Below are 27188 nucleotides of genomic sequence, written 5' to 3' on the forward strand. Positions count from 1 at the left end.
TCAGAACAAGACACAACCAATGGGTATTCAGAACACCCAGCGGTGGCATCACCACAAGAGGGTACCACACGACGACTATAAAAGGACAAGGCACACAGGCCCTCGGCCCCTTCCACCGGCAGAAACCTAGAGAGCAAGATGTGTGTAGTAAGCAGCCACCACATGTGATCTAGAGTAAGTTTATATAGTTAGTAGAGTGGACTGTGTTACTAGAGTCAGATCAGTAGAGTGTAAAACTCATTTAAGAGCTTTGTTAATTTTTCAATAAATACGTTCAACTTACCTTGAGGTCTGGAGTATTCTTCAACGGCACCCACACCATGTAGCGGCTTATATTACTCAAAGTAACATAAAAGCACAATCACCTCTCATTCTTCTAAATGCCAATATCCAACCTGCTCAACCTTTCCACATAAGATAACCCTCTCATCCCAGCAATCAGCCGAGTGAACCTTCTCTAAACTGCTTCCATTGAAGTATATCCCTCCTCAAGTAAGGAGACCAAAGCCATACAAAGTACATCGGGTTTGGTCTCACTAATGGTCTGTGCAAGACTTTTATTTTCCAGCCCCTTGCAATGAAGGCCAACATTCCATTTGTTTTCCCATTGACTTGCTCTGCTGCATGCTGACCTTTTGTGATTCATGTATGGGGACATCCAGAGCCCGCTGTGCTGTAGCATTCTATAGTCTCTCTCTATTTAAATAATAATCTGTTTTTTTCATTATTCCTGCCAAAATGGACAACCTCACATTTTCCCATATTATATTCCCTCTGCTACATTTTTGCCCACTCACTTAACCTATCTATATCTCTTGCAGATTCTTTATGTCCTCCTCACAATTTTTTTTCCTATCTATTTTTGTATCTTCAGCAAAATTGGCTTCCACACAGTTGGTCCAAGTCATTGTAAATAATTGGGGTCCATGCAGCTAAAGATAGTGGATCACTCACTGCCTGTTCTTTTTTTAAAATATAAATTTAGAATGCCCAATTCTTTTTTTTCAATTAAGGGGCAATTTAGCATGGCTAATTCACCTACCCTGCACATTATTTTGGGTTGGAGCGGTGAGACCCACGCAGAAACGGGCGAATGTGCAAACTCAACACAGGTAGTGACCTGGGGCCAGGATCGAACCCGGGTCCTCGGCGCCGTGAGGCAGCAGGGTTAACCATTGTGCCACACTGCCTGTTCTATAATGTTAATAAACTAGCACTGTGGATTAACCACCCCTTATAAATAATTGAATATCATGTGCAGCCAATTGCCAAGGCCAGTTTTATGCCTGGATGAGAAGTTGCAAATCTAACCTAGTGTTTCTAATTCATCTATTACTTCAGCAAGTTCATTAAGAAAAGTTAATTAAACTGGTTGGTCTGGGGACACTCCAAATGTTTTCTATGCAACATTTAGTTGTGCAGGATAGACCATGTCGTATTTAAAGAGAGAGTCATAATGGGTTATTTCCATTCATTATCCAGTAAAATACCTAATTACAAATGAACACCCTTCCAATGTTCTGTTTGTTGAGAAAAACATGAGCAAATATTATCCCTGTTTAGGTCTACAGTCCAGCAAAGCTTTTCACTGAATGTATTCAAATGTGTGAAATTGAGTTGCGCAGCGTACCATGTATGAGACAACCCATTGGCCACTTCTATATCTGTGTGGCCTTAATGAAGTGGAGAGGGGCAGGCAGATCATAGAATCATAGAATCATAGATTCATAGAATCATAGAATCATAGATTCATAGAATCATAGAATCATAGAATCATAGAATCATAAAATCATAGATTCGTAGAATCATAAATTCATAGAATCATAGATTCATAGATTAATAGAATCATAGATTCATAGAATCATAGAATCATACAATCATAGAATCCCTACCTTGCAGAGGAGGCCATTAGGCCCATCGAGTCTGCAGCGACCCTCTGAAAGAACATCCTACCTAGGCCCAATCCCGCACCCTAGCCCCGTAACCCCATCCAGGGGCAATTTAGCATGGCCAATCCACCTGACCTGCACACCTTTGGACTGGGAAGGAAACCGGAGCATTTGGAGGAAACCCACACAGGAACGGGAAGAATGTGCAACTCCACACAGTTACCTGAAATCGGAATCAAACCCAGGTCCCTAGCGCTGTGAGGCAGCTGTGCTAACCGTGCCACCCAGATGTATCACCTGTGTGCGCCCAAAGACCTTGAATAGACCTTATCATAGAAGAAGTCTCACAACACCAGGTTAAAGACCAATGGTTTATTTGAAATCACAAGCTTTCGGAGTGCTGCTCACGTTCCAATAAAAGACTCACATTCCAACCATTCTTCACATTCCAATCTGTAATTATCTTGCAATTATGTCTCTCCTATATACGCTGTGTTCGTGAACCTGCCTCCACTTCACCTTATGATGGAGAAGCGCTCCAAAAACATGTGATTTCAAATATATCTTGATGCGACCATCAATTCACTCGAGACAAGAGTAGAAGTAAACTGTGGCTTTAATCAACTTAGAACAGTGCCTGCCTGCGACTGACACAATACTGAGAACCACCTACAGGTTGACTGCTCTTTATACCTCCCTTCAAGGGGAGGAGCCATGGGCGGAGCCCATACAGGTCCCAACATGTTCCCCTATGGATAATGCCATACAATGGCCCATAGGAGGAGCCCATAAGGGCAGCAGCATAGCACAGATACAAATACAATGGTGGATTATTGGCTGTGGTAGTATGTGTTGGGGGTCATATGGGACTGGAAGCCCTAATGTTATTGGCTGACAGATCCCGGGTCCTGGTTGGCCGTTGACCTCAAGCTCCGCCCTGAAGGCGGAGTATAAGAAGCCGGAGTCTTCCCCCGCAGGCCAGTTTACTATCGAGCTGCGGGGGAACAGACACGCTTAATAAAGCCTCATCGACTTCACTCTATTCGTCTCATGGAGTCTTTGTGCGCTACAATTTATTAAGCATGCCTAAAAAGGACTATGGAGCTCAGGATCATTCCAGAATGCCTGAGGATCAGCCCCCACGCAGTGAACGCGGCAGCAGCCTTCAAACACTGGCAGACTTGCTTCGAGGCCTACCTCAGAACGACCACCGGCCGAGTCTCAGACGAACAAAAACTGCAGGTCCTGCACTCGAGGGTGAGCACGGAGATTTTCACCCTCATTGAAGACACCGACGATTTCCAGACGGCGTTCGCAGCACTCAGAAGTCTCTACGTTCGCCCAGTTAACCAAATCTACGCTCGCTACCAGCTCGCGATGAGACGGCAAGCTCCCGGAGAATCGATGGACGAGTTCTACGCCGCGCTGCTGATTTTGGGACGAGCCTGCAGCTGCCCGTCGGTGAACGCAAACGAACACACGGACATGTTAATGCGCGATGCTTTTGTGGCAGGTATGCAATCCACCCAAATCCGCCAAAGACTTCTAGAAAAAGAGTCGCTAGGACTCTCAGAGGCACGGGCCCTAGCAGCCTCCCTAGACGTGGCCGCGCGTAATACCCGCGCCTAAGGCCCCGACCGCGCGGCAGGCCATTGGGCCCCGTACGTACCCGTCGCGGCAAACCCCCTACCCCCCCCCCCCGGACACCCCACAGGCTTGCGCGGTCCAAACGCCGAGTCGCACCGGGGGCGCCCGCTGTTATTTCTGCGGCCAGGCGAAACACCCCCGACAGCGCTGCCCGGCCCGCGCAGCTATCTGCAAAAGCTGCGGGAAAAAGGGCCATTATGCGGTTGTGTGCCGGTCCCGCGAGGTCGCCGCCGTCCCGGGAGCACAGGGAGCCCTGCAAGCAGTTTACGCGCCCCAACCCCACCAGCACGCCATGTACGACCCGCAGGCGCAGCCGCTCTGGGTCCCGACCACCGCGGTCCCGGGAGAACTGGGAGCACTGCACGCCGCCTACGCTCCCCAACCCCCCTCCCCGCAGCCCATGTATGACCCGCCGCCGGCGCTACCGCTTTGGGTCCCGGCCAACACTCTCAACGGAGAGGAGGGAGTTTTTCGCGTCCCTAACGCCACCCTAACCCCCGTCCCGCGCCCCACACCTGACCCGCCGGCGCCACCTACTTGGACCCCGACCACCGCTGTCCCCGGTGAGGGAGCTCGGCGCGGTCCTTGCGCTCGCAGCCCCATGCCTGACCCGCCGGCGCCACCTACTTGGACCCCGACCACCGCTGTCCCCGGTGAGGGAGCTCGGCGCGGTCCTTGCGCTCGCAGCCCCACGCCTGACCCGCCGGCGCCGCCGACTTGGGCCCCAACCACCGCTGTCCCCGGTGAGGGAGCTCCGCGCGGTCCTAGCGCTCGCGGTCCTAGCGCTCGCGGTGAGGGAGCTCCGCGCGGTCCTAGCGCTCGCGGTCCTAGCGCTCCCCAGCCCCCCCAGCAGACCATGTGCGACCCGCAGACGCCGCCATTTTGGGTCCCGACCACCACGAGGGGAGGAGGCGCCGCCATCTTGGACCACCCCAGACCTGTACGACGCATGGGGGTGGCCATTTTGTCCACCCCCGCCGCCATCTTGTGACCCCCCAGCCACGTGCGATGTATGGGGGCGGCCATTTTGTTCATCGCCGCCGCCATCTTGGACGGCAACAACGCACCCCACTCCACTACGACAACCACGGCTCGCTTCGATTACGCTCGATCAGGCTCGGCCCCGGACACTCCAGACGACGACGACAACGGTCCTAATAAACGGCCACGAGACGCCATGCCTAGTCGACTCCGGGAGCACGGAAAGCTTTATACACCCCGACACGGTAAGACGCTGTTCCTTGACCACCTATCCCAGCGCACAAAAGATTTGCCGAGCTGCAGGATCCCACTCCGTACAGATCCAGGGATTCTGCATAGTTACCCTTACGGTGCAGGGGAGGGAGTTCAAAAACTACAAACTTAACGTCCTTCCCCAACTCTGTGCCCCCACCTTGCTGGGATTAGATTTCCAATGTAATCTACAGAGCCTTACATTCAAATTCGGCGGCCCCATACCCCCACTTACTATCTGCGGCCTCGCAACCATCAAAGTGCAACCCCCGTCCTTGTTTGCGAACCTCACCCCGGATTGCAAACCCGTCGCCACTAGGAGCAGACGGTACAGCGCCCAGGACCGGACCTTCATTCGGTCTGAAGTCCAGCGGCTACTAAAGGAGGGCATAATCCAGGCCAGCAATAGTCCCTGGAGAGCGCAGGTGGTAGTAGTGAAGACAGGGGAGAAACAAAGGATGGTCATTGACTATAGCCAGACCATCAACAGGTACACACAACTAGACGCATACCCTCTCCCCCGCATATCCGACATGGTCAATCGGATTGCCCAATATAAAGTCTTCTCCACCGTGGGCCTCAAGTCCGCCTACCATCAGCTCCCCATCCGCCCAAGTGACCGCAAGTACACAGTCTTCGAGGCAGACGGGCGACTATACCATTTCCTACGGGTCCCTTTTGGCGTCACAAACGGGGTCTCGGTCTTCCAACGGGAGATGGACCGAATGGTTGATCAACATGGGTTGCGGGCCACGTTCCCGTATCTCGACAATGTAACCATCTGCGGCCACGATCAGCAGGACCACGACGCCAACCTCCAGAAATTCCTCCAGACCGCCAAAGCCTTGAACCTCACGTACAACGAGGACAAGTGCGTTTTTAGCACCGACCGGCTCGCCATTCTGGGCTACATAGTACGCAATGGGATAATAGGCCCCGACCCCAAACGTATGCGCGCACTCATGGAATTTCCCCTCCCGCACTGCCCAAAAGCCCTGAAACGCTGCTTGGGGTTCTTTTCATACTACGCCCAGTGGGTCCCCCAGTACGCAAACAAGGCCCGCCCCCTAATACAGACCACGACCTTCCCTCTGTCGACAGAGGCTTGCCAGGCCTTCAGCCGCATCAAAGCGGATATCGCAAAGGCCACGATGCGCGCCATCGACGAGTCCCTCCCCTTCCAGGTCGAGAGCGACGCCTCCGACGTAGCTCTAGCGGCCACCCTTAACCAAGCGGGCAGACCCGTGGCCTTTTTCTCCCGGACCCTTCACGCCTCAGAAATCCGCCACTCCTCAGTGGAAAAGGAAGCCCAAGCCATAGTGGAAGCTGTGTGACATTGGAGGCATTACCTGACCGGCAGGAGATTCACTCTCCTCACCGACCAACGGTCGGTAGCCTTCATGTTCGATAATGCACTGCGGGGCAAAATCAAAAACGACAAGATCTTAAGGTGAAGGATCGAGCTCTCCACCTTCAACTACGAGATCTTGTATCGTCCCGGAAAGCTGAACGAGCCGTCCGATGCCCTATCCCGCGGCACATGTGCCAACGCACAAATTAACCGCCTCCAAACCCTCCACGAGGACCTCTGCCACCCGGGGGCCACTCGGTTTTACCACTTCATCAAGTCCCGCAATCTCCCATACCCCTTAGAGGAGGTCCGTACAGTCACAAGGGACTGCCACATCTGCGCGGAATGCAAGCCGCATTTTTTCAGGCCAGATGGAGCGCACCTGATTAAGGCTTCCCACCCCTTCGAGCGCCTCAGTCTCGATTTCAAAGGGCCCCTCCCCTCCACCGACCGCAACGCATATTTTCTTAACGTAGTGGACGAATACTCCCGCTTCCCTTTTGCCATCCCCTGTTCTGACATGACCGCGGCCACAATCATTAAAGCCCTGAACAGCATCTTCACACTGTTCGGTTACCCCGCATACGTCCACAGCGACAGGGGGTCCTCTTTCATGAGTGACGAGCTGCGCCAGTTCCTGCTCAGCAAGGGCATAGCCTCAAGCAGGACGACCAGCTACAACCCCCGGGGGAACGGGCAAGGAGAAAGGGAGAACGGCACGGTCTGGAAGGCCGTCCTACTGGCCCTACGGTCCAGGGATCTCCCTGTTTCACGGTGGCAGGAGGTCCTCCCGGACGCTCTCCATTCCATCCGGTCGTTATTATGTACGAGCACTAATCAAACGCCTCACGAGCGTCTCCTTGTCTTCCCTAGGAGGTCCTCCTCTGGAACGTCGCTGCCGACCTGGCTGGCGGCCCCAGGACCCATCCTGCTCCGAAAGCACGTGCGGGCACATAAGGCGGACCCGTTGGTCGAAAGGGTTCACCTCCTCCACGCAAACCCCCAGTACGCCTACGTGGAGTACCCCGACGGCCGACAGGACACGGTCTCCCTGCGGGATCTGGCGCCCGCCGGCAACACGCACACCCCCCCGACACCATCAACCCAACCCCCCCCTTCCTGCCACCGCCGCACCCCGCGACCGCCCCCTTCCCAGGAGGATCGGTCCCCCTCCCCTTTGCACCGACAGCTGAAACTGTACGGCTCCTGGAGGCGACAACACTGGTACAAGCACCACCACCACCGCCGGGGCCGAGGCGATCGACATGGACGACCAGACCGCCCGACCGACTCGTGGCGTCGATGTAAAACAAATATGGACTGTTCACAAGAACATTTTGCTTTTCTTCCTATGCCCTCTGTAAATAGTTGCAACAGGACAAAATTGTCCAATACTGTATTGCCATGTGAATGTTTTACCCTCCCAGGACCAGCCCTGTAAACCCTTACCACCATACGAAGCATCACCCCGCCGGGTTCATTTTTGACAAGGGGTGAATGTGGTAGTATGTATTGGGGGTCATGTGGGACTGGAAGCCCTAATGTCATTGGCTGACAGATCCCGGGTCCTGGTTGGCCGTTGACCTCAAGCTCCGCCCTGAAGGCAGAGTATAAGAAGCCGGAGTCTTCCCCCGCAGGCCAGTTTACTATTGAGCTGCGGGGGAACAGACACGCTTAATAAAGCCTCATCGACTTCACTCTATTCGTCTCATGGAGTCTTTGTGCGCTACATTGGCAAAATACATTCACCACATACCTGTTGGACTTTAACCTGGTGTTGTGAGACTTCTTAATGTGTGATGCTCGATTAATAACCCCAGAAGCGAGATTGGAGACAATTGAAGGCTTTATTACACTAGATGTTTCCCCCAGTAGTGCAGGTACAGAAGGCAGCTGCTGGGGAGACACGGGCTCTTATACTCTGCTTTACTGGGCGGAACCAGCAGGCAGGCTTAACCAATGAAAACAGTACCTCCTACACCAATGGTCTTACAGCATTACAGGGTACCGTTATACCTCTAATACCGACTACCACATTCACCCCCTGTTAAAAAAAGAGTCCGGCGGGGTGGCAGCCTCGCATTACACAGTGGTAGAGGTTAAGGTTATGGAGGTACCTGGTATACATCAGTACAATGGTTTTGCCTCGTTACATTGTAACTATTTACAAAATTTATTTACAGGTCAGAATGAAGCAATTAGTCGATTGGGGGCCCTGGTCGTCCTCTGCGATCGTCGTAGCTTCGCTGGTGATGCAGGCGCCGGCTTGGGCATCTGTGGCTCCGGGAGCGTGACTTTGGCTTCTTCGGAAGCTTCATCACCCCTAGACGGGACCGGTGGGAGGACCGATGCACCTGGGAAGGGGGCAGCTGTGGGGTGCGCCAGAGGGAGGGAGGGTGGGATTTGGTGGTGAGGGTGTGTGTGGGAATCCAGCGGGCACCAGGTCCCGTAGGGAAACCGTATCCTGTCGGCCGTCGGGGTACGCCACGTAGGTGTACTGAGGGTTAGCGTGGAGGAGATGGAACCTCTCGACCAATGGGTCCGACTTGTGCGCCTGCAAGTGTTTGCAGAGCAGGATGGGTCCAGGAGCTGCCAGCCATGTTGGGAGCGAGGTCCCGGAGAAGGTCTTCCTAGGGAAGACAAGGAGACGTTCGTGAGGTGTTTGGTTGGTCGTGGGACACAGCAGTGACCGGATGGAGTAGAGGGCATCAGGGAGGACTTCTTGCCAGCGGGAGACTGGGAGATTCCTGGACCGTAGGGCCAGCAGGACGGTCTTCCAGGCCGTTCCGTTCTCCCTCTCTACCTGTCCGTTTCCCCAGGGGTTGTAACTGGTCGTCCTGCTCGAGGCAATGCCCTTGCTGAGCAGGAATTGACGCAGTTCGTCGCTCATGAAGGAGGACCCTCTATCGCTGTGTCTGGAGGCGGGGAAACCGAACAGCGTAAAGATACTGTGGAGGGCTTTTATGATGGTGGCTGCGGTCATGTCGGGGCAGGGAATGGCGAATGGGAACCGGGAGTACTCGTCAATCACGTTCAGGAAGTACGTGTTGCGGTCGCTGGAGGGGATGGGCCCTTTGAAGTCCATACTGAGGTGTTCAAAGGGATGGGAAACCTTTATCAGGTGCACTTTCTCTGGCCTGTAGAAGTGCGGCTTGCACTCCGCGCAGATTTGGCAGTTCCTGGTGACTATCCTGACCTCCTTGATGGAGTAGGGCAGGTTGCGGGTTTTAATGAAATGGAAGAATCGAGTGTCCTCCGGGTGGCAGAGGTCCTCGTGGAGGGCTCGGAGGCGGTCCACTTGTGCGTTGGCACTTGTGCCGCAGGATAGGATATCAGGAGGCTCGTTTAGCCTCCCGGGAAGATAGAAGATCTCATAGTTGTAGGTGGAGAGATCTAGTCGTTCTTGATCTTGCCCCGCTGTGCATTATTGAACATGAAGGCCACCGACCGTTGGTCAGTGAGGAGAGTGAATCTCCTGCCGGCCAGGTAATGCCTCCAATGCTGCACAGCTTCTACTATGGCCTGGCCTCCTTTTCAACTGAGGAATGGCGGATTTCTGAAGCAGGGAGGGTGCGTGAGAAGAAGGCCACAAGTCTGCCCGCCTGGTTGAGGGTGGCCGCCAGAGCTACATCGGACCCGTCGCTCTCGACTTGGGAGGGACTCATCGATTGCATGCATTGTGGCCTTTGCGATGTCCACTTTGATGCGGCTGAATGCCTGGCGGGCCTCTGTCAACAGGGGAAAAACCGTGGATTGGATTAGTGGGCGGGCTTTGTCCGCATAGTTGGGGACCCACTGGCCATAATAAGAGAAAACTCCCAGGCAGCGTTTTAGGGCCTTGGAGCAGTGGGGGAGGGGGAGCTCCATGAGGGGGCGCATGCGTTCGGGATCTGGGCGTATGGCTCCATCACGCACTACGTAGCCGAGGATGGCTAGACGGTCGGTGCTGAACACGCATTTATCCTGGTTATATGTGAGATTAAGGATTTTTGCGGTATGGAGGAATTTTCAGAGGTTGGTGTCATGGTTCTGCTGGTCGTGGCCGCAGATGGTGACATTATCGAGGTACGGAAACGTGGCCCGCAAACCGTACCTGTCAACCATTCAGTCCATCTCTTGTTGGAAGACCGAGACTCCATTGTCGTGTTGGGTGTTCTAATGCACAAATAATCCAACACAGCTGTAGATGGTACAATTGGATGGCGTGTTGCCCCGTCGTGGAGAGGAGGAGGGCAATCTTCCTGGTGTACGATGCATTCTCCCTGTCTGTGGCTTCGAGCAAGAGCTGGAAGCGCTGTTTAAACAGCTTCCAGTTTACACCGAGATTACTAGCGATTCGGACCGGCTGCGAGGGGCTGATGTTTTCCATGGAGCAGGATGGCGGATTTCTGAAAGGCTGTAGGTAGTTCTCACAGTCGCTGGTTTGCGCCCACTACTGGTATCATGTCGTGTTGGGTGTTCTGATGCACAAATGATCCAACACGGCTGTAGATGGAACAACTCTGTTTTATTGTCTAATCAACGGTAACAACTAACTACTGGCTTGGCTACGTGCTTCACCAGCTAACCTGTGGACCCAGCCCTATCACTATCCTAGTGAGGCACTCAGCACATGGTCTATGTCTGAGTGGCACGATGTGAGCTCTGTGCTCTGAGCTATCTCCTGGTAGAATGAGCGGGAACTGAGGTGTTCCCTGTTTTATAGTGCGTGTGCTCTCACTGGTGATTGGCTGCGATTTTATGTGTGTGCTGGTTGGTCGAACTGCCTGTCCATCAGTGTGTGTGTGATTGCACCATGATATGCTGATGTGGATATCATGACATCCATTAGTGACACAGAAGGGAACCCGTAGGAAGTGGTAGAGCCACCAATCTGCTTCGAAAGCAGTGTATTTGCGGTCGCTAGGATGGGGAGCTGGGGGTAGGCGGACTTTAGATCCACCGTGGAAAAGACCTTGTATTGTGTGATCCTGTTGACCAGATTGGATATGCGAGGGAGAGGGTATGCGTCAAGCTGCGTATGCCTGTTGTTGGTCTGGCTATAATCGATGACCATCCTATGCTTCTACCCGGTCTTTACAACCACTACTCGAGCTCTCCAGGGACTATTGCTAGCCTCAATAACAACTTCCCACAGTAATCGCTGGATCTCCGACCTAATAAAGGTCCGGTCCTGGGCACTGTACCGTCTGCTCCTGGTGGCGACGGGTTTGCAATCCGGGGTGAGGTTCGCAAACAGGGAAGGCGGATCGACCTTGATGGTTGCGAGGCTGCAGACAGTGAGGGGGGTTATAGGGCCGCTGAATTTAAAGGTTAAGCTTTGGAGGTTGCATTGAAAATCTAACCCTAGGAGTGTGGCAGTGCAGAGGTGGGGAAGGACGTAGAGCCGGTAATTTTTAAACTCCCTTCCCTGGACCACGAGACTCGCTATGCAGAACCCCTTGATCTCCACTGAATGAGATCCGGAGGCCAGGGAGATCTTTTTGTTAACTGGGTGAACAGGGAAAGAACAGCACCTTACCGTGTGGAGTGTATGAAGCTCTCCGTGCTCCCAGAGTTGATCAGACAGGATGTTTCATGCCCATTGATGAGCACGGTCGTCATTGCAGTCGAGAGTGTTCGGGGCCGAGACTGGTCCAGGGTCACCGAGACTAGTCGTGGCAGAAGTTGGATGCTCTCCTCGGGCGGTGTGAGGTCATCCGAGTCAGGGTCCTGAGAGTCCAGTCAAGATGGCGGCGCCCACTGGTCACACATGGCTGGGGGTGCACAAGATGGCGACGCCCATCCATCACACGTGGTGTCCGAGGGACAAGATGGCGGCGCCCGCTGGCCGCACGTGGCCCGTGGAGAGGGTTGTGGTGGCGGTCCCGATTCGTCTCCGGAGACCCCAGCAACTGCCTGGGCCTGGCATACCACCACAAAGTGGCCCTTTTTGCCGCATCCTTTACAGAGGGATGAGCGGGCCGGACAGCGCTGTCGGGGGTGCTTGGCTTGCCTGCACAAATAGCAGCGGGGCCCCCCGGGGTTGCCTGGCAGTCTCGCAGCACAAGATTGTGGAGGGATGGGGGATGCATCAGAGTCGGTCGCGGGGGGGTTCCACGCTGCCCAAGTGGCTGCTGCGCGGTCGGGGACATCCAGGGAGCTAGCAAGGGCCCGTGCCTCCTTGAGGCCTAGTGTCTCTTTCTCCAGCAATCGCTGGCGGATTTGGGAGGACAGCATACCTGCAACAAATGCGTCCCAGATCAAAAGTTCTGTGTGGTCGCTGGCCGAAACTTGCGGGCAGTTACAGTTCCTCCCCAACACCAGAAGCTCATGGTAGAACTTCTCCAGCGATTCCCCGGCAATTTGTCGCCTCACCGCTAGTAGATGTTGGGCATCGACCTGGTTTACAGGGCGAATATAGTGTCCTTTCAGCAGATTCATTGTGGCCTCGAAATCGTCGGCGTCCTCGGTGAGAGTGTAGATCTCTGGGCTCACCCTCGAGTGCAGAACTTGCATTTTCTGGTCCTCCATGGGTGTAATTGTGGCCATCCTGAGATATCCATTGAAGTACGCCAGCCAGTGCTTGAAGGTTGCCGCTGAGTTTGCCGTGTGGGGGCTGAGTTGCAGACTCCGGCTTGATTCAGAGCTCCATTCTTTAAAATCTAGTGTATTAAATTGATGTAAAGTCAAGTGATGATGCCTCCTCTACACTCTCAATGGGCTTGTTTGTTATCTTCCTCCCAGCCCTTTGCAGGGTGGGTAGCCAGCAGTTCTTAACGATGGGAAAACACAAAAGCCTAAAGGATGAGGAATGTTGGTGAAAACAAGAGTTTCCATTTCATTTCACCTTACAAGGTGACAGGTGAGTGAAGAAGGTTCATCAGGCCGCAACTTACTATCATCCTTGATGGCTCGGCAATGCCAAGCACCATTGACTAAGTGGCATTGATCCTGATCATTTGTTCAACCGCCTCCTCAAGGAGCTGAGACGATGCTGGTCCTCTGCCAGTGTTCTGCCTTTCCAACCTGCTGCAAGAGAGAAGGCAAAATGCTAATGAATGAGTATGATTGCGCTTGAGTGATGTGCCTGCCACAGCTGAATATGGTTTGCGGAAGCATGTGCTGCCGATTGGGTGAGATGTTGTGTAAGGATGTCATGGATCAAAGCTGAATGTCAGGATATGCTGTTGTGAGAGTGATGGGAGTGTGGCATATTGAGCAGTGTAAGAGGTGAGTGATTTGGTGGATCTGAATTATGCTGTGCATTGACTCATCTTGACCATTTGAGTCAGGTTATTAAACATAAAACCATAAGACCATAAGATAGAAGAGCAGAATTAGGCCACGCGGCCATCAAGTCTGCTCCGCCATTCAGTCATGGCTGATATTCTTTTGGCATTGCTGGCAAATTCTGGGTGTGACAGTCTGAGCATTAGCTGCCACCTGCTCCCATCCCCCAGCAGGAACATGGTCACTTTCCTGGCCTCCAGCTGTGTAACCATTCCCTTCTAGGTTGGTTCCCCTGAAGTGGGAAGACCTTTTGTTGGTGGGTGAGACATTATCCTTGATCCTAAGCATTCCTCCGTGATTATGAAACATCCTGCACTGCATTGTTGCAGCTCCCCTTTCACAGAAACAGTGACTGGAATTTTCAAGCCCCCCGCGGTGGCTTTTCCTGCAGCCATTGGCCGCTGGAGGGATCTTCTGGCCTGCCGATGTGCCACCGAGCTTCACTCATCTGCGACTCAGACTCTCATGTTGGACATTTTCCGACTTCCTTCCCACATGGAAAACGTGCAGTGCACAGGCATCTCTATTTGAGCAAGTTCACCGTGTGCAATTTCACCCTTTGGGGGATTATGCTGGAACAGAAACCCGGCGAACGATGGCATTTGACTGTATCAGGTACATGTTCCATTTGGCATTATCTTTTGTAGTTGCTATTATTGTCTGTAAAAAATAATGCTCCCTCCAGTAGGAACTGCATATTGCTGCTCAGAGGAACTCTGAGCTCAGAGGAGACGTGGAGATGGCTTTGTCTTCCAACTTCGTCATCTATTTTCCCAATTAGCAAGAAACAAATTCCAAAATGTAAATATCTATGTTATTGAAATAGGAAAGCTATATTTTTAAAAAACATGAACTTTTGAAGGTCCTCAACACTCTGATTACGCATTTAGTGTGAAAAAAGAGAAAAGATCAAGGAAAGACTTGCATATGTATTTATAATTACCTTGAGACTAGAATGGTTGTATCATGATTAGATGATGATCAGTAAAGAAGAAATTGAGTATTATCTGTTTGGCAGTCATCTGTCTTTGGGGAATCTGTTCAGTGGCCTGATTAATCCTCATGATGGAATTGCTCAATGTTTTACCATTTCAATGTAGAGCCTTTTTACCACGCTCCAATGCTTCGCGCATAAAAATATAAACCTTCCTATCAGCTAACATGGTTCGCGTGTGTAACACCTCGGTTGATTAGTTTTCTTTGGCAAGGGTAGTTGATGAAAAGACAACTTGAAAATATATAATATGTGTACTGTACCCACCAAAACAGCAACATTTATTGAGCTTGTATTAGTTTGGATGTCGAGAAAGGATCTAATGTAAAAAAGTAATGTACAATAAATAAACAAATGTCAAGGGACACCAGGATCTTGAGTCTTTAGTTAAAATTTGTTAAATATTCAGAAGAAATAAGAGCAGGAGTAGGCAATTTGGTCCATCCAACCGACTCCGTCACCGACTCCATCATTCAATAAGATTATGGATGATCTGACTGCGGACTTAACTTTATTTTCCTCCTTAATCCGCATAATCCATGACTCCCTTGTCGATCAAAAATCTGTCTAACTCAACCTTGAATATATTCCCAATTTTGTTTTCCCATTCTTCCTGCCTAACTGGACTGCCTCTCATTTTCCCACATTATAATTTTTGCCCACTCATTCAACCCATATTTATCCTTTGCACATTCTTAAGATTGGGATCCTTCATTCCCATTGAGAACCGTGCCTGCTGTGGCCATTTAAATCTGGCAGCCAGAGTGAGGAAGCAGTGAGGTCACATTGGCGTGCGCAAACCAGAGGCCACCTGCTCACAATTCATGGGTTTCACATGGATCCAGAATTTATGAGGTGGGACTGACGAATGTGATATAAAATAGTTACTTTAGAGATACTAGTTAATGTAATGTAGAAATAAGCCACTTTGATTCTGGCAGATAGAGACAAAGGGATTTGAGACCGCATGGAAAAAGCAGGAAGAGGTGTGTCTATGAGAGTGATGCTGCATTGATAGGGGCCAGAGAAAGGGATTGGAAGTGAGCCAATCAGAATAGATCAAACAGGTCAGGAGGGATATAGGCTCACCTATGGGCGTCGAGTATGTGAAACTTGATACCATTTGAATTGATTTGCAGAGATCCCTTTGTCTCTTTGTTCATTCGCTTTCTGGAGTGTAGGAGACTGGATGTCTCTTATGTTTCTGTGAGATGAATTAAGCTTGCAAGCTAAATAAAATAACTTCTTTTTACGTGCGAATCCATCTCAACTTTTATTGAGGCCAGACTGACGGAGAAAGAAATTTGGGAATCAACAGGATGAGGACGATGCGGTGCGAAAACCTACAATTGCAGATAGTGGAAAAGCACTGATTTCCACACCCGCTACCACATTTATTGCAATTCAGGGGCAATTCCACCCTTTGTATCCTACTCAAAACTTACTCGCCTACCTATCTTGGTATTGTCAGAAAAGTTGGCTACATTAGTCTGTCCCTTTATCCAACTTATTAATGTAGGTCCTAAATAGTTGAGATCCAGCAGTGTTCCCTATTGCACTCCACATGTTACAGTTTGCCAACCTGTAAATGACCCATTTATCCTGACTCTCTGCTTCCTGTTAAGTAGCCAGTCCTATGTCTGCATTAATAGATCATCCCCCAAACCATGAACTTTCATTTTGCCCAGTAACCATTGATTGAAGATTGAATACAAATTGGAAATGCCAAAACGCTTTGTCTTAATCTACCTTGCTTTTTACTTCCTCAAAGAACTCTAATTAAATTTGTCATGATTTCCCTTTCACAAAACCATGTTGACCCTGCCTGATTGCATTGTGATTTTCTAAATGTCCTGCTATTGTCTCTATAATAATGGATTCTGGCATTTTCCATATTATAGGTGTTAGACTAATTGCCCCCTAGTTTCCTGTTTTCTGTATTCTTCCTCTCTTGATTAGTGATGTTACATTTGTGTCTTTCCACTCCACCTGAATCTTTCCAGAAACAATGAATTTTGGAGGATTACCTGCATTAAATGCTCATGCATCCGCTATCTATGCAGCCACTTCCTTTAAGATGCAATGGTGTGAGATGCCGGCGTTGGACTGGGGTGGGCACAGTAAGAAGTCTTAAACATCAAGTTAAAGTCTGACAGGTTGATTTGGAATCACTAGCTTTTGGAGTGTAACTCCTTCGTCAGGTGAATGAAGAGATGGGTTACACAACCACATATATAGAAAAAGTCAAAGATGCAAGATGATACTTTGAATGTGAGTCTTTGCAGGTGATTAAGTCTTTACATGTCCTTAGATGTGATGGTGCACAAGGATGCAGGCCATCACATCCAAGGGCCTTTAGTTCCATGATTCATGCAAATATTTTTTTCTCAAGTGATTGCAGCTAGGTTTAAAGCACCCAGAGAAAATGACAGGTCGGGGAGAAGGTAAGTGTCCAAATAAGTCGATTGAACTTGGCTTGTGGGGAGGATTGTGTCCGGTGGGGCCGGGTCCAAGGGAGCCAAGTTGGTGAGGGTGGGGAGAGGTGATGGTTTGGTCAGTTTGGAGGGAGGGAGTTGGGTCAGGTTGAGTTGGGGGGGGGGGGGGGTTAGGTTGGATCGGGTAGAGGTCAGATGTTGGGACGATGGGGAAGGGCCGGGAGATTGGTGGAGTACAGATATCACGAGGGGCATGGAAGGTTGGTTCAGGGGAGTGGGATTGACTTACATCATGAGTGGAGGAGGGGATGGTTGGGTTGTTAGGGTGCCAGACATTAGGGCCGGGATTCTCCCGGAACTGGCGCAGCGGCCCATACCGGTGCCAAGAGTGGTGTGAACCACTCTGGCGTCGGGCCGCCCGGAAGTTGCGGAATCCTCCACTCTTCCAGGGGCTCGGCCGGCGCTGGAGGGGTTGGCGCCGCGCCAACCGGTGCTGAAGGGCCGTCGCTGGCTGGCGCAAGTTAGCGCATGCGCAGGACTGCCAGCGTGTTCTGGCTCATGCGCAGAACCGCTGGCGTGTTTCCTGCGCATGCGCAGGGGGTTTCTTCTCCCCGCCGGCCATGGCAGAGCCTTACAGAGGCTGGCACGGAGGGAAAGAGTGCCCCCACGGCACAGGCCCGCCCGCAGATCGGTGAGCCCCAATCGCGGGCCAGGCCACTGTGGGGGCACCCCCCAGGGCCGGATCCCCCCACGTCCCCCGAGGACCCCGCTAGACGGCCTACCAGCCAGGTCTCGCCAGGATGGACCATGTTAATTTCACGCCAGCGGGACGGGCCAGGAACGCACGGCTGCTCGGCCCATTGGGGCCTGACGAATTGCCGGGGGTGCCATGGCCTCCAACCGGCGCGACATGATCCCCACCCCCGCCCAAAAACAGGCGCCGGAGAATTCGGCAGCCGGCGTCGGAGCGGCAGGGCGGGATTCACGCCGCTCCCCAACGATTCTCCGACCCGGCGGTGGGTCGGAGAATCCCGTCCATGGGATTTTGAGTTGGTGGCTGTAAGGGTCACATTGGGGATGGTGAAGGAGGTTGGGGAGGGGATGTTCATAATAATAATCTTTATTAGTGTCACAAGTAGGCTTACATTAACACTGCAGTGAAGTTACTGTGAAAATCACCCAGTCGCCATACGACGCCGCCTGTTTGGGTACACAGAGGGAGAATTGAGAATGTCCAATTCACCTTACAAGCTCGCCTTTTGGGAATTGTGGGAGGAAACCGGAGCACCTGGAGGAAACCCACGCAGACACAGGGAGAACGTGCAGACTCCGCACAGACAGCGAACCAAGCCGGAAATAGAACACGGGTCACTGTTGTGAAGCAACAGTGCTAACCACTGTGCTACTGTGCCATCCTTGAGAAGTGATGTTTAATCGCGGGGTGGTAGTGGGGGGGGTTGCAGTTCCAGCGTGTTGTGGGGGGCGACCCATGCGGGCTTCGATCTGGGTGTTTAAAATAGTTACGCTCAAGTTATAAGTTGTTTTATTTCTTCCTTTATAAAACTTTTTCCAATTAAGGGCCAATTTAGCGTGGCTAATCCACTTATGCTGCACACCTTTGGTTGTGGGGGTGAAACCCACTGAGAGATGGGGAGAATGTGCAAACTCCAGTTTTATTTCTTCTAACTCTTTCAGAGTAACTAATAACATAAAATTGACAGAACTATACAAAGTTAGCTATTTAAGTGGCTTTGTCCAATGGTTTCCAGCACAGCACAATTGACTAGGGGATGTTAGCCCTTCAGAACAATTGCTGCATAAACCCTTACTTGGAATCTTCTGAGAGGGATTCCCCAGTACACCCCAAATCCCGCACTGGTGATCCAGGAAGTTATGGGTCATTATCAATTTCCCAGACTTCCCTCGAAGGGACAAAAGCTCACTGTTACTCAGCTTTTGTTTTTTATACAATATACAAGTTCTCACTGTCTGTTTTTATATTTCTGTTTAGTTTTATTTCTGTTATAACCTGTTATAACGGGGCCCACGGGACTGGGCTGGTTTGGTTCCCCATGAACCTCGTTGAATATGAACTACCCCGCTGAGGGGATGGAGTTCCCTCAACAGCGGGGAAACAAACCTGGGCATAAAGGCCCCAGCCCGAGTGTGGGCTGGACCCGGGAGTCCCTTTGGGGAGTCGTGTACATAGAGTTTGCCTTCTTCGTTCATTAAACCTTTTGTTGCCTTAGTGCTCCCATGTGGTTGCTTCCTCGAATCTAACCCTGGTGACGAGGGCCAAGTGGAGTTGCAGACAGCACCATTTCCGCCGTACTCGGCCGCCTCTCCGTAGGTCTCAGGAAGTTGATTCATCGGTCACAGACAGGCCACACTTTGGGGAAACTTGAGGCGTTAGATGCAGGCACCGAAGACTGGTTGCTGTATGTTGAATGCGCAATGGAATACATCTTTGTTGAGAGTTATGACATATCTCCTTAAATGTCTGTCCCTGCTTCTCGACAGTCTAACCTTTTAACGTATTGCCCCTGTTCACATTCGCCAATCCTGTCTTCATACCCTTGTAATATGCTTTAATTATTCTGAAGACAATAGGTTCACAAATTTCTCACCCTCAGATGGAATGTGGAATTCTGTCATGTAATGATCACTCATTTACTATGTGGTCATTTATTAAATTTGTCTCATTACAAAAACAACCTGCTCCATGATTGTTTTCAGCATGTATTGTTCCAAGGAATTGTCCTGAATATACTGTATGAACTCATGATATCCACATCAGCATATCATGGTGCAATCACACACACACTGATGGACAGGTAGTTGGACCAACCAACACACACATAACATCGCAACCAATCACCAGTAAGAGCACACGTACTATAAAACAGGGAACACCACAGTTCCCGCTCATCCTACCAGGAGATAGCTCAGAGCACAGAGCTCACAGCGCGCCACTCAGACATAGACCATGTGCTGAGTGCCTCACCAAGATAGTGATAGGGCTGGGTCCACAGGTTAGCTGGTGAAGCACGTACCAAAGCCAGCAGTTAGTAGTTGTCGTTGTTAAGACAATAAAACAGAGTTGTACCGTCTACAGCTGTGTTGGATCATTTGTACATCGGAACACCCAACACGACATGATACCAGCAGTGGAAGCTAACCAGCAACTGTGAGACCTACCTGCATCCTTTCAGAAATCCGCCATCCTGCTCCATGGAAAACATCAGCCCGCCGCAGCCGCTCCGAATCGCTGGAAACCTTGGCGTCAACTGGAAGCTGTTTAAACAGCGCTTCCAGCTCTTCCTAGAAGCCACAGACAGGGAGACTGCATCGGACTCCAGGAAGATCGCCCTCCTTCTCTCCACGGCGGGGCAACACGCCATCCACATCTATAACTCCCTGGCATTCGCGGAAGGCGAGGACAAGACAAAATATAAGACGGTGCTTCGGAAGTTCAAGGAACACTTCAGCGTGGAAGTCAATAACAGCTTCAAGAGGTACCTCTTCCTGCAGCGCCTGCAGGGTAAGGATGAGCCTTTCCAATCTTACTTGACACACCTCCATATCCTCGCGCAGTCCTGCGGCTATGAGGCCACCTTCGACTCCATGATACGGGATCAGATAACTTTTGGGGTCATCTCGGACACCCTACGCCAGCAGCTCCTTAAAATAAAGCGCCTCACGCTAGCGACTGCCATCGAGACCTACGTCCTCCATGAGAACGCGACCAGCCGGTACTCCCAAATCCAGGCGGCCGAAACGGCACGGCACGGGTCCTACGAGGCGGAGCGGGTCCAGTCGATCGAGTTCCTCCCGGCCCGCGGCCAGGACGAGGGCGGCCATTTCGCGCGCTTTCCGAGGCCTCCTGCGCTTGTACGCGCCAAAAGAGGGGACATTGACGCAGAGGGACATGATGTGCAGGCGCGCTCTACGCAGGACCGCATCGCGCATGCGTGGTGGTGCAACGAACGCCATGACACCACAACATGCAGCAACTGTGGCTCTGCCCACTTAAAGCGGCAATGTCTGGCCAAAGCGCGAAAATGCCTCCGCTGTGGCAGGATGGGCCACTACGCTGCCTGCTGTCGAGCAGCTCAACCTGCCAACTCCCAACAATTCTGCCAGCCTCGCAGGGACGTGCGGGTGATTCAGCCCCCCTACACTAAGTCATATCCTGGCAGTATGCAGACCAGCGATACCAAAGACAGGGAGCCCTTCCACGTTGCGATAATCCACAAGAACTGGATGTCCCCAAGTCGGAACCACCAGCCGCTGCCACTGCACAGCATTGATCCGGGCGATGAGTGGTGTGCCACCCTAACGGTCAACCGATCACAGATCACATTTTGCCTGGACACTGGTGCCTCCGCCAATCTCCTCGCATGGTCAGCCTTCCAGACCTTGAAGATTAAACCACCGATTCTGCCATCCCACTGTCAGCTGGTTGACTACAATGGAAATGTCATCCCGGCACGGGGTCCTGCCAGCTCGAGGTTACACACAACTCACACAAAGCCAAATTATCGTTTGAAATCGTTGGATCCTCGAAGGACTCTCTGTTAGGCGCACAGGCGTGCAAGATCCTCCACCTCATTCAGCGGGTACACACTCTGTCTCCAGAAGGCACACCCACCCACTCCTCGCGCACAACCAGGAGGTTTTCGAGGGCATGGGCACACTGCCCTACACGTACAAAATACGGCTCAAACCGGACGCCACCCCGGTCATTCACGCACCTCGTAGGGTCTCAGCACCACTCAAGGACCGCCTCAAGCAGCAGCTGCAGGATCTGCAGGACCAAGAGGTGCTTTCCTGGGTCACGGAGCCAACGCCATGGGTCAGCTCCATGGTGTGCGTCAAGAAGCCCTCCGGCGAGCTCAGGATCTGTATCGACCCAAAAGATTTGAATAACAACATTATGAGGGAACACTACCTCATACCCAAATGAGAAGAAATCACGAGTGAAATGGCTCAGGCAAAAATATTCACCAAGCTTGATGCCTCAAAGGGTTTTTGCCAGATTCAATTGGATCAGTCCAGCAGGAAGCTGTGCACTTTCAACACTCCATTTGGCAGATACTGCTACAATAGGATGACATTCGGCATTATCTTGGCCTCCGAGGTGTTTCATCGCATCATGGAACAGATGATGGAGGACATCAAAGGGGTGCGCGTCTACGTAGACGACGTTATCATCTGGTGCACCACACCACAGGAGCACATCAGTCGTCTCCAGCGTGTCTTTGCACGGATACGAGATCAGGGCCTGCGCCTCAACCGAGCCAAGTGCTCTTTTGGCCAGACTGAGCTAAAATATTTGGGGGACCACATCTCCCGGTCGGATGTGCGGCCGGATGCCGACAAAGTGACAGCCATCGCAGCCATGCCGCAACCGTCAGACAAGAAGGCAGTGCTGCGCTTCCTTGGGATGGTCAACTTCCTGGGGAAGCTCATTCCTAACCTTGCTTCGCACACGACTGCTCTTCGCCACCTGGTCAAAAAGACAACTGAGTTCCAGTGGCTGCCCGCACACCAGAGTGAATGGGAGGAGCTCAAGGTCAAGCTCACCACCGCCCCGATATTGGCGTTTTTAGATACCACACGGGAAACAAAGATCTCAACTGATGCCAGCCAGTCCGGCATTGGGGCGGTACTCCTGCAACGGGACGACACCGCATCATGGGCCACGGTCGCCTATGCGTTGCAGGCCATGACCCCCATAGAACAGCGCTATGCGCAGATTGAGAAGGAGTGCCTAGGCCTGTTGACTGGCATTGACAAATTTCACGATTATGTAAATGGTCTTCCACAGTTCACTGTGGAGACTGACCATCGCCCCTTGGTCGGCATCATTCAGAAGGACCTCAACGATATGACCCCTCGCCTCCAGCACATTCTGCTCAAGCTCCGGAGGTACGACTTCCAACTTGTCTACACCCCGGGGAAGGATCTCATCATCGCAGATGCTCTGTCCAGTGCGGTTAACACACCGCCCGAATCGGGGGGGGTTCGTTTGTCAGGTCGACGCACAAGTAGCCTTCACATCGGCCAATCTGCCGGCTACTGATGTCCGTCTGGCCCACATTCGCCGTGAGACTGCGGCTGACCCCCTTCTACAGCGTGTAATGCGCCACATGACGGAAGGGTGGCTCAAAGGGGCAATGCCCACAATTTTACAATGTCCGGGACGACTTGGCCATCATTGATGGTGTCCTCTTGAAGTTGGACCGGATCGTGATCCCACACAGCATGCACCGGCTTGTCCTCGAACAACTGCACGAAGGCCATCTCGGAGTTGAAAAGTGCAGCTGGAGGGCCCGAGAGGCTGTGTACTGGCCGGGCATCAGCGACGACATTGCCAACATGGTGCTCAACTGCCCCACCTGCCAAAGGTTTCAGCCGGCGCAACCCCCTGAGACACTTCAGCCCCATGTGTTGGTCATGTCCCCCTGGGCGAAGGTGGGCGTGGACCTCTTTCATGCGCTCGGCAGGGACTACATTATTCTGATTGACTACTTCTCAAATTATCCGGAGGTCATACGCCTGCACGACATGACATCATCAGCTGTCATCCGGGAATGCAAAAAAACCTTTCCTCGCCATTGAATTCCCCTCACTGTCATGTCTGACAACAGGCCTTGCTTTGCGAGCCAAGAATGGTCTTCCTTTGCCACTTCATACAACTTCACGCACGTGACGCCCAGTCCCTTGCATCCTCAGTCGAATGGCAAGGCGGAAAAGGGCATCCACATTGTGAAGCGGCTCCTCTGCAAGGCAGCTGATGCCGGACCTGACTTCTGTTTAGCCCTGCTGGCCTATCGATCGGCCCCACTGTCCACGGGCCTCTCGCCAGCCCAGCTGTTGATGGGTCGCACCCTCAGGACCACTGTGCCGTCCATTCATGTTCCTGACTCCAACCACGCTCCAGTATTGCAAAGGATGCCACAGCGTGCTCAGCAGAAGGTGGCACATGACGCTCGGGCGACTGATCTTCCTGCCCTGGCGCCTGGAGACAAGGTCCGCATACACCTACCGGAGGGTGGCTGGTCGGCAACCGACGAGGTTCTCCGCCACATGGCTCCCCACTCATTCCGGTTTGCATGCCTGATGGCTCCATTCGCCGCCGTAATCGCCGGGCTCTTCGTCTGGTTCCACGCTCGCTACAAGATCATGCACCGGTGCCACGTCCTCCTGTTGTCCCTGATGTCGACTTTGTTGAGCTTCCTGCCACTCTGCCTCTTCCTCTCTCGCCCGTGGCCAGGCCCATTCCTCAGCCGGTGGATCCTGACCCACCCTTGAGGCGGTCAACCCGAATTCGTCGCCCACCTGAGAGACTTGACTTATGAGCCTGTCAGCACATTGGACTCACTGAATTGTTTTACAGTACTGTTAACGAGTTTCTTTTGTCGTTCATTGTTCCAGACGTTTTCTCTCGTCGTTTGCTGATTGCATTTGTTCTGTTATTGGTACAACCTCGTTGCTCTGCTGCACCTGACACCTTCCTCTGTATATAGTTAAGCCTCATGTACATGTTGTAAATATTGCACACACATACTCAGATGCACTCAGTACACATTTCTATTTATTACCATGTAGGCACATATCCTTGTAAAAGGGGGGATGTCATGATATCCACATCAGCATATCATGGTGCAATCACACACACATACTGATGGACAGGTAGATGGACCAATCAACACACACACACAACATCACAGCCAATCACCAGTGAGAGCACACGCACGATAAAACAGTGAACACCACAGTTCCCGCTCATTCTACCAGGAGATAGCTCAGAGCACAGAGCTCACAGCGTGCCACTCAGACATAGACCACGTGCTGAGTGCCTCACTAAGATACTAAGGGCTGGGTCCACAGGTTAGCTGGTGAAGCACGTACCCAAGCCAGCAGTTAGTAGTTGTCGTTGTTAATACAATAAAACAGAGTTGTACCATCGACAGCCGTGTTGGATCATTTGTGCATCGGAACACCCAACACGACATGATGCTGAGAGGGTCACCCCCATTGTGACGGCCTGCTGTGTCCTCCACAACATCGCACAGCAGAGGGGTGACATGCTGGAGGAGGAGGATGAAGCCCAGGCCTCCTTCAATGAGGAGGATGCGAGGGAGGACGGGGATGAACAGGATATGGGATCCAGTCAGACATGGGAAGCCACATGACATGTGCACCAGGGCCAACGCGCATGGGACGCTCTGATCGCTTCCAGGTTCACCGAGGGGGGGAGCTGGCCAGGGGCATGGACACCGCATTCCATCCACAATGTATGCCCATTACCCATCCCACCCCGCACCCCTTCTCTGACCAGCCCAGACCAGTCCACCCCGAACACCCACCTGACAAAGCACCGAGGCAGGTTGCAAAAGTGTGAACAGGTGTTTAATGTGGCAACATATATACAGAGCCGTGCTCTAGCCTCTATAACTAAACTGTGTCCAGCACCCATGCCAACTTAACTGGTGACTAACGTTCTGGCCTTACGTGCCCTAACGCGATGTCTAGATGGTACATCGGGAGTGGAGGCGGCCTGTGATTCCCACCCTGTGACCTGGGTCCCCGTTGGCAGCCGTCTTTTGTGCGACCGGGCCTGGATGGGCCCGGCTGCTGCTCGGGTGTCCCAGGTGGCGGGGTGCCACCATGTTCTGCCCACTGCCTACCAGATGCGCCAGGGACAGGAGTGGCGTGTCCGAGGTGCTGCGGTGTTCCGGCACCTCCTTAGCGGGAGTCTCTAGCACCGGCCCCATCACCTCCTCCTCCCTCGGGGTGCCCAATGGCCCCCAGGCTACTCCATGGGATGGGAGTGTGAGTGGAGCTCACCCCTGAGGCTCCCCCGCCACCTGGCACTGCCAGTACTGGAGGCCTGCTCTGGTCTCAAACTGGGTCTAAATACTGGTGGCCATGGGGCACAGGGGGTAGGCCATTGCCATCTGGGACTGTGCCACATCACCCATTGACTGTACCACACCTTCTGGGTCAGTGCCACATCAGCCAGTGACTGTGCCATCTCCCTCTGCGACTGGGACACCTCCCTCTGGGTCTGTGCCACGTTAGTCAGCGACTGGAAAATGCCACCGGCTGGTGTTCTCAGCCATGACCTGCTGTGACTGGGCCACGCTCAGAAGCACCACAGCATTTTCCAGATGGCTCTCACACATAGCTGTCTGTGAGGCGGCAACCCGATTCTGGGCCTTGGCCAGCGCCTGCACAGAAAGCCTCAGGCCTTGGGCACACTGATTATAGCCGTAACCCTCCGCCCCAATGTCTCCATCGCGGACGCCACCATGCGGTGTTGGTCTGGGTGGCACGCATGGTCAGCACCACCTCCTGCTGCTGCACGGGGTTGGATTCCTCCAACTGCGCCTGCAGGTACTTGATGCTCACCGACAACCCCTCATGTAGTCCCTGGTTCTGCAACTACATCTCCACTGTAGATGGAACTGTCCATTCCAGAAGGCCAAAATCATCTGGACGGCAGCTAGTCCCTGGGGCTGACCCACCCTCCGACTGTCCGGCCCATCCACCTGATGTTCCGGTCCAGCTGTGTGGTGAGCACCAGAGAGTGTCCCAGGGGTCTCTTGACTAAGATGCCCAGCCGAGCTGAGTGTCTCTGGGATGATGGAGGGTGTTGGAGACAGCTGTGACAGGAAGTCATGTCATCCTTGGACTTGAAGCATAGAACAGACCTTTTTTGGTCACATCACTCATACCATTATCTTGTCCTTGGAGGGAACATTGAAAGGTCGGAATAGAATTATTTATTCCTGAACTTATCTTTGTTTTAAATTCCTACAGCCCTGGGTTATGACGAGTTAGTTTTATCAGGAGTTGCTGAGGTCCGGTGTTTTGGAATAGCTCGACCTTCGCTGATCTTTTCAGACTTCAAGTTATGCAGAGTTGGCCTTATCAGTCTTACAGTCTGAAATGGTTAGGGCAGCATTTCTTACAAGGGTCTGGTGAACTGTGAGCATTCTTTACATGGGCCTGGTGAGCTGGAATGAGTAGTTCAGCCTTTCTTACATTATATCAAACATTTAGACCAGTCTTCCCATTGACCAGTTTTCCCATCATGCCATTACTTAATTCGTACCATATCACAAGGTGACTTAATTGAGTAGGAGACCACCCACAGAGACCCCCTGGGTAGGGGACACTCCCAGAGACCCCCTGGATAAGGGAATCACCCTCAGAGACCTACTAACTAAAGGGATCCCCCCACAGAGACCCCTAAATAAAGGAAAGCTCCAGAGACACCTCCACAACCCCCCCCCCCCCCCCCGAAATGAAACCCCTGTCTGGAAGCGAGAAAGCAGCCCAGGAAAAAGTACTGT

This window comes from Scyliorhinus torazame, chromosome 6, assembly GCF_047496885.1.
Source record: "Scyliorhinus torazame isolate Kashiwa2021f chromosome 6, sScyTor2.1, whole genome shotgun sequence".
In the NCBI taxonomy this organism is placed as follows: domain Eukaryota; kingdom Metazoa; phylum Chordata; class Chondrichthyes; order Carcharhiniformes; family Scyliorhinidae; genus Scyliorhinus; species Scyliorhinus torazame.